The sequence below is a fragment of the Dromiciops gliroides genome, chromosome 6 (assembly GCF_019393635.1).
Source record: "Dromiciops gliroides isolate mDroGli1 chromosome 6, mDroGli1.pri, whole genome shotgun sequence".
Taxonomy (NCBI): domain Eukaryota; kingdom Metazoa; phylum Chordata; class Mammalia; order Microbiotheria; family Microbiotheriidae; genus Dromiciops; species Dromiciops gliroides.
In genome coordinates this window covers 249,034,571-249,042,175 of record NC_057866.1, presented here as the reverse complement: position 1 = coordinate 249,042,175, position 7,605 = coordinate 249,034,571, and the positions used below count along the sequence as shown (strand labels likewise).

At 41.1% G+C, this 7,605-nt stretch overlaps 1 non-coding gene across 1 annotated transcript; it reads left to right on the top strand.

The window, feature by feature from the left end:
• The first annotated feature begins 5,547 nt into the window (after nt 1-5,547).
• LOC122733203 lies at nt 5,548-5,654 on the top strand. The gene has a single exon (XR_006353787.1). It is a non-coding gene; the product is annotated as a U6 spliceosomal RNA (small nuclear RNA).
• Nucleotides 5,655-7,605: the final 1,951 nt, after the last annotated feature.

The following is a 7,605-nucleotide window of genomic DNA, read 5'->3' as shown; positions in this document are numbered from 1 at the left end:
CCAATGATTTTCAAATTATCTCTCCTGGATTTATTTTCTAGGTCAGCTGTTTTTCCAAGGAGATATTTCACATTGCCCTCTATTTTTTCATTCAATTGGATTTGCTTTACTGTGTCTTGGTTTCTCATAAAGTCACTAGCTTCCATTTGTTCAATCCTAATTCTTAGGCAATTATTTTCATCAGACAGCTTTTTTATCTCCTTTTCCATTTGACTTTTCAAACTGTTGACTTTTTTCTCATAACTCTCCTGCATTGCTCTCATTTCTCTTTCTATTCTTTCCTCCCTCTCTCTAAATCTTCCTTCTATCTTTCCTACTTTCTCTTCAAAGTCCCTTTTGAGAGCTTCCATGGCCTGAGACTAGTTCATATTTTTCTTGGAAGCTTTGGATGTAGGGCCCCTGCGGTTGTTATCCTCTTCTGAGGGTGCACCTTGATCTTCCTTGTCACTGAAGAAACTTTCTATAATTCTCAACTTTCTTTGCTTACTCATCTTTTACTTGACTTTTAACTCCCTACTGGGGGGCCCTGCTTCTAGGCTACACTACTGTCCCCAGCTTCAGAGGGTCTCAGGTGTTTTGGTTTGAGGGAGGGCAGGTTTTTCTCTCACCTGGCCTGTTCTCTTGTCTGAAGATAACCTCAAGCCAACTTGCTAGTTAATCAGCCAGCAGAGTGCTGTGGTGGTTCTTAGCTTCAATGAGCCTGTGCCCCTCCCCGACCTGGGCCTCCCACTGCTCAGGATTTCTTTCTGTTTCCCTGCTGGGGTCAGATAGCTGAATTCCTCCCTAGATCCTGCTGACACCCCTGCACTTTCCCCCTGGCCAGCCATTCAGCCCTCTCACCCTACCACAAGCTCAGTTCCAGAAGATGCTGGTGCTGCAGCTGATTTGGAGCCTCAGGGGTTAAGTTCTTCTGGTGCAGCATGCCTGGGGTCTCTGTCAGCAAGATCGCAGGGTTGGACTTTACTTGTAGCTCAGCATGGCTCCCTTTAATCTGTCTATGGCTGGAAAATAATCTCAGCCCATATTTTTGTGGGTTTTTCTGCTCCAGGGGTTCTTTTATAGCTGTTTCTGGGGGTAATTGTATCAGGAGCTCTGTGTGTTTAATGTCTTTCCTCTGCCATCATGCTCATTGAATTGTATTTTTAAGGAAAAATGATGACATCATTTTTAGACCTGTTGAATTTGAGGTCCTGACCAGATTTCCAGGTGACTCAATCTAGCAGATAATTGGAACTAAAGGACAAGAGTTCTGGATAGAGATGACAAGTTGAAATATGGATTTTGGGGGAAATATTTGTTAAATTTAACTGATTTTAATTTGGAATCAGAGACCTGATCATTAAAGTCTCAAGAACTGATGAAACGACCAGAAGGGGAAGAGAAGAGTGAAGAGGACAAGATCTTAGGGGACACAGATGTTAGCATGAGAAGAGGAGGAGGATGAAGTAGCTACAAAGCAAAGTCTGTGACCTCTGAGGTCAGCTAAAGTGTGGACATTTCTATCCTATCCAAGGAGTATTGCTTCTGTGGGTTCCTTTTTGTACTAACAGGGTTTTCCACTCCAGTGGAATTCTGAGTCTGGGCTAGGACACTCCAATTTGGTGCGTGTGACACTAAAGACAGAGGCTTCTTTTTAAAAATTTTTAAATTTTATCTTTTATTGTTGTGTTAAGTGACTTGCCCAGGGTCACACAGCTAGTAAGTGTCAAGTGTCTGAGGCTGGATTTGAACTCAGGTCCTCCTGAATCCAGGACCAGTGCTTTATCCACTGTGCCACCTAGCTGCCCCAAGACAGAGGCTTCTAAGATTTTCTTTTCCTCTTTACTTCCAGAAGCTACCAAAGGACAAGTAACCAATGGAGATGCTCCTTTGTAAATCTCCCTCTTACTATTGTTACCAAAAGATGGTGAAAATCAGGAGGCCTGTAGGCAAGGAAGTGTGATCATACTCTGAGAAGTTATCCATCCACTTTCAACAAAATGAAGTCCCCAGTCACTACCTCAGGCCTTTTTTGTGTGTATCCTTATCCTGTTGTTGTTCAGTTGTGTCAGACTCTTTGTGACCCCTATTTAGGGTTTTCTTGGCAAAGATATTACCGTAGTTTGCCATTTCCTTCTCCAGCTCATTTTACAGTTGAGGGAACTAAAGCAAATAGGATTAAGTGACTTGCCCAGGGTCACACAGTAGCACGTGTCTGAGGTCAGATTTGAACCCAGGAAGATGAGTCTTCTCGACCTCAAGCCGAGCCCTCTATCTACTATACAATGTAGCAAAGTAGCTTTCCAGTTAAGGTTTAGGTACTAGTGTACAAACCACATTGTTGCTTGATTTTAAAGTGTTGCTAAGTTAAGTGGAAAGCCAAATTCTTTAGGTTGAGCTCCGTTTGTATTCTATATAGGAAGTGAAATGAGATAATATTCTATTCCATTGGGAAAGTTGTAGGTCCCAGCATGTTGGTGAGTATCAGAAACATATTTCAGCAAGTGGCATATTCCGTAATACTAGCCACATAGGAATAAAAGCACAGAACCACTGGTCTAAGAAAGTTGTAATTTGGGGTGGGAAGATCAGTGCTTACCAAAAAAAATAAAACAAACCAACCAAAAAAACTTAAACTGGTCTTCTGATGTGCTCTATGTTTGCAAAATCAAATTAAAAATAAAGACCTCATGGATTGAAGAATGGTGTTTTCCTGCATGTTTAATGCTGTTTCTGAGAGTGTTAACATCTTTGTAAATGTTACTATACATCCATGACCTGATCTCTATTTTTCATGCCGTACACGTGTTAAAACTGGGGTTGCAGTTCCATGTTACTCAAGGCTAAGGAGGCAGTATGATACTGGATGTGAAGGCCAGAGATTTGGGTTCCCATCTTCCCTCTTTAACTATGTGATCTTTCAGAAATTTCTCCAGGTTTCAGTTGCCTCTTACCTGCATGAAGTAGGGAACTGCTCCAGATTATCCAAAATTTTTGTTTGTTTCTTAAAGAAGGCAAATTCCACCTGATCTTTGGGACAAGTTGCCTTTTTGTCTTAGAGGCTTTGATTGTAGGGTTGGGTTTTTGTTTTTGTTTTTGATAGTGAAAAGATATGAACAGGCAGTTCTCAAGGGAAGAAACCCAGACTATTACCTTATTAAAAATACTCCAAATCATTAATAATTAGAATGAAAATTATAGCAATTCTGAGATCCCACTTCATATCCATTAGCTTGGCAAAGATAATAAAAAAGAAGGAAAATGATAAATGTTGGGGGGAGGGATCCTGCAGAAAAACCAGACAAATTGATATCTTTTTTTGTGGATCTGTGAATGGATCCCATTGTCCTGGAAAACAATTTATACTGGGCACTTAATTAATGCTGACAGACTAACTGGAAGCAGGGAAATTATGCAAGGTTGAATAAGAATAGGAATAATGTCTCTGTTGGGTCACTTGGGACTTGCCTGGAGGCCAGAAATGGTTTGGGGCTTACTTTTTTTTTTACAGTAGTGAAGTCACATGTGGGACCTTTTAGTTTCTAAGTTTAAGCAATTACTCAAAATATAAAAGACTAAACAAACATAAATGTCAGTGATATTTGTGGGTTTGGAGATTGTTTTTCAAATTTTCAAAATTTCAAATAAAAATTTGACTTTCTTTGCTTAGAAAGATTATTTCAAAGAAATATAGAACTGAATTTTATAACCAGAACACATAATCCACATGTATTACTTGCTCTGAGGTCATGAACAGATTATAAAAAGTAACACAAAGTCAACAATGATGGCTGGCATTTATACAATACTTTAAGATTTGCAAAGAACATGTAGAACAGACCAGGCCAAGAGGAGTCTTTCCAACCTCTTCCCAGATCCTAGATCCATCTTACTCCTTGGTGATAGGGTAGACATGGGTGTTCATAGCATCTTGATGAGCAGGGAAGGACTATTTCTTCCAGTAAAATGGAAGAACATGGGGCCTTGCTATCTTCCCTGCTACTGTATCCTCTAATCCCTCTAGCACCATCATTCACTCCGTTACTAAACTCTAAGGACTAAGGGGTCTTTCCATTTTCCTATGTTTATTGTGTTTCAGAATCAGTGTATGAACTCCTTGAGAGCAGAGACTTCCAGCTCGCTGCTCCATTTGTGTGCTTAGCACTTAGTGGAGTACTCGGCACATTGTAACTTTCTACTGTGGCCCTCACTGCTTGAAAGGCTAACATGCATTAGATTTCATTCCTCCTCTGGGTTTTTCAGGACCCTTAAGAGGATCTGGCATGTTTAGGCACTCTGCCACTGGCCCTAGGCCCACTGATGATGTTCTCCTTGAGTGTGGTGAGCTTCCCTGCATCCCAGTTCCATTTAACCATTTAATAGATTATTTTTTTAATAAAAGAATATTCACTTAAAAAGGCATAATCACAAATATAAAAACTTACTGTCCCAGCATGTTGTGTTTAATATTCCTTTTCTTTTGCAGCCTCTCAGTCTCTGGGGAGAGAAGGGGATTAGTCTCACTGTTTAGCTCAGTTCCTATATAGCAGTCCCAGTTCCAAGTCCAAGTTCCTCTTTGTGTTTGATTCCCAGGCACCCTGGATTTTTTTTTTTTTTAGTGAGGCAATTGGGGTTAAGTGATTTGCCCAGGGTCACACAGCTAGTAAGTGTTAAGTGTCTGAGGTTGGATTTGAACTCAGATACTCCTGACTCCAGGTCTGGTGCTCCATCCACTGTGCCACCCAGCTGCCCCCACCCTGGATTTTTAAGGCTAGTCTGCTGGCCTGGCTGGCTAAGTGCAGCATCTGGCCTGGAATCCTTGCCTCCAAGGTCAACCTGACTGAAACCACCCTCTGCACCTGAAACTGAGAGACCAAACAACACAGGACAAACACAAACATCCCCGTGCACATTTCTTGGAGCCAAGGTAAAAGAGAGGGAGAGAAGAAGGAAGTTTTTCCTCTCTTACTGGTTTGGTGAATGGAGCCTGTGCTGTGCGTAAACTAGAGACAGCCAGAAAGAGAACAGGAATTGCTCAGACACAGAGTGTGACTGCCTCAGTGTGACCTCTTTTAAAGATGAAGACCCTCTGGTTATGTAGCCAAGGCTACCCGCACCCACGTGAGAGGCCTCCATGTTAGGTGTCTGGGTGTGCCCAGACAAGTCTCTTTATATAAACACTGAATAAATGTTTTTCTTATTCGTACATTCATTTATTCATAATTTCATTTGATTTCACAAAAACCCTGTGGGGTGGATCCTTTTATTGAACCTAAGAGGTCAGAATTTAAGGCTCAGAGATGAAAGAAAATATCTGGAATGGGATTCCAATTCAAACCTTTTCTAACTCCAAATCTAGAGCTTCATGCTACAATGCTCCTGAATTACATTTCAGGTCATGCAGTTCTCTAAGAGTAACATAGAAAAATAATGATAAAGTCTTGACCCTCAGGGAGATTACATTCTACAGGGGGAATTAGGACAGCGAAATGGCATGCTCTCAAAAAGTCACATGTACAAGAGGGCAAAGGACAGATCCAGAAAATGGTTTTTAAAATATTTGCACTTGTGTTCGCTTCGGCAGCACATATACTAAAATTGGAACAATACAGAGAAGACTAGCATGGCCCCTGCGCAAGGATGACACGCAAATTTGTGAAGCGTTCCATATTTTTAAAAAAATATTTGCACTTATCCTTCCTCCCTAAGAAAGTCACTTCTCTTGACTCCCCCATTGAATTCCACAAGAACTGAATTAATTTCAACAAACATTTATTGAGCAGTCACTGTGTGCTGAGGTGCTAACAAAAGCAAAACAGTCCTGGAGAGAAATAACATACACATAAATAAATGCACACTAATTTGGGGATAAGGGAGAGTATTAAGAATTAGGAAATCAGGACTAGGAGGTGGCACTCTCACTGAGCTTTGAAGGCAGCTAGGGTTTCTAAGAGGTGAAGCATTCTAACAGCCTATGCAAAAGCATGGTGGTGGGAAACAGAATATTATATATGTGTGTGTGTGTGTGTGTGTGTGTATGTATGTATATAATAGATTCTAAGCCAGTGTGTATACATAAGTATGTGTGTATATATGTGTGCCGTATGTGTGTGTATATAAATATATATATATATATATATATATATATATATATATATATACATGTCTGCTTGGAATCTAGAATGCATGAGGGGGAATATGCATAATCAGACTAGAAAGATAGCTGAAGTTAGATTGTAAGAGACTCTGTTGTTGTTTTTTGTTCTCGAAGAGGACCAAGACATCAGAACAGACACAGTGGGTTTTATCCTAGACACAATAGGGGGACAACAGAAGAGTGACATGATCAGAACTAGAGCATAGGAATATCACTGTGGAAGTTGAATGGATAGAGAAGAAAGAGGCCAGTTTAGGGCTACTGCAGTAGTCCTGATAAGAAATGATGAGAACCCAAACTAGACTGTTGGCTTTATGAATGGAAAGAAGAATAAAAAGAGATGTTATGGAGGTAGAATTGATGAGACTTTGTAACTGATTGGACATGTGAGAGTGAGGTGAGGGAAAAGGAAGTTCCTACTATAACTCAGGTCACAAATTAATCTTTCCATTCAAACCCTACCATATTCCAAACTTCCCTATTTCAATGAGGGGCATCACCATCCCCCTGGTCTCCCAGGCTCATAAGCTAGGCATCATCCTAGACTCCTCACTGTATCCCACTCCACTCATATCCAAGTCATTTCCAAGGCCTGTGAATTTTCCCTTTGCAACTTTTCTCGAATATGCCCCCTTCTCTCTTAGGACACTGTCACCACTCTGGTACAGGATTTCATCACCTTCTGTCTACACTATTGCAATAGCCTGCTGGTTGGTCTGCCTGCCACAAGTGTCTTCCTGCTCCAGTCCATCTTTCATTCATCTGCAAAAGTGATTTTCCTAAAATTCCAATCTGCTCATGTTATCTCCTCATTTAATATACTCCAGTGGCTCCCTAGCGCTTCCAGGATCAAATACAAAATCCTCAGTCTGGCTTTCAAAACTTTGCATAACAGGGGCAGCTAGGTGGCACAGTGGATAAAGCACCAGCCCTGGATTCAGGAATACCTGAGTTCAAATCCAGCCTCAGACACTTGACACTTACTAGCTGTGTGACCCTGGGGAAGTCACTTAACCCCTATTGCCCTGCAAAAACCAAAAAAACAAAACAAAAAGAAAACTGCATAACAAAGCCCTGCTCCTACCTTTCTGGTCTTCTTATACGCTACACTTCCCTTCCCCTCACATACTATTCAATCCAGTGATAGTAACCTCCTTGCTGATTCCCCCAGCAAGATAGTCCATCTCTCAGCCCCATACATTTTCTGTATCTGTCCCCCATGCCTAGAATTCTCTCCCTACTCATCTTCAGAATCTAGCTTCTATGGCTTCCTTCAAGTCTTACCTAAACACCGCACCTTCTGCAGAAGCCTTTCTCCTCCCCTCTTAATTCAAATGTCTTCCTCTTGTTAATGATTTCTTATTTATTCTGCATTAGTTTGTTTGCACATAGCTGTTTACGTGTTGTCTCCTCCATGAGATTGTGAGCTCCCAGAGCCAGAGACTGTCTTTTGCCTTTCTTTATATCAT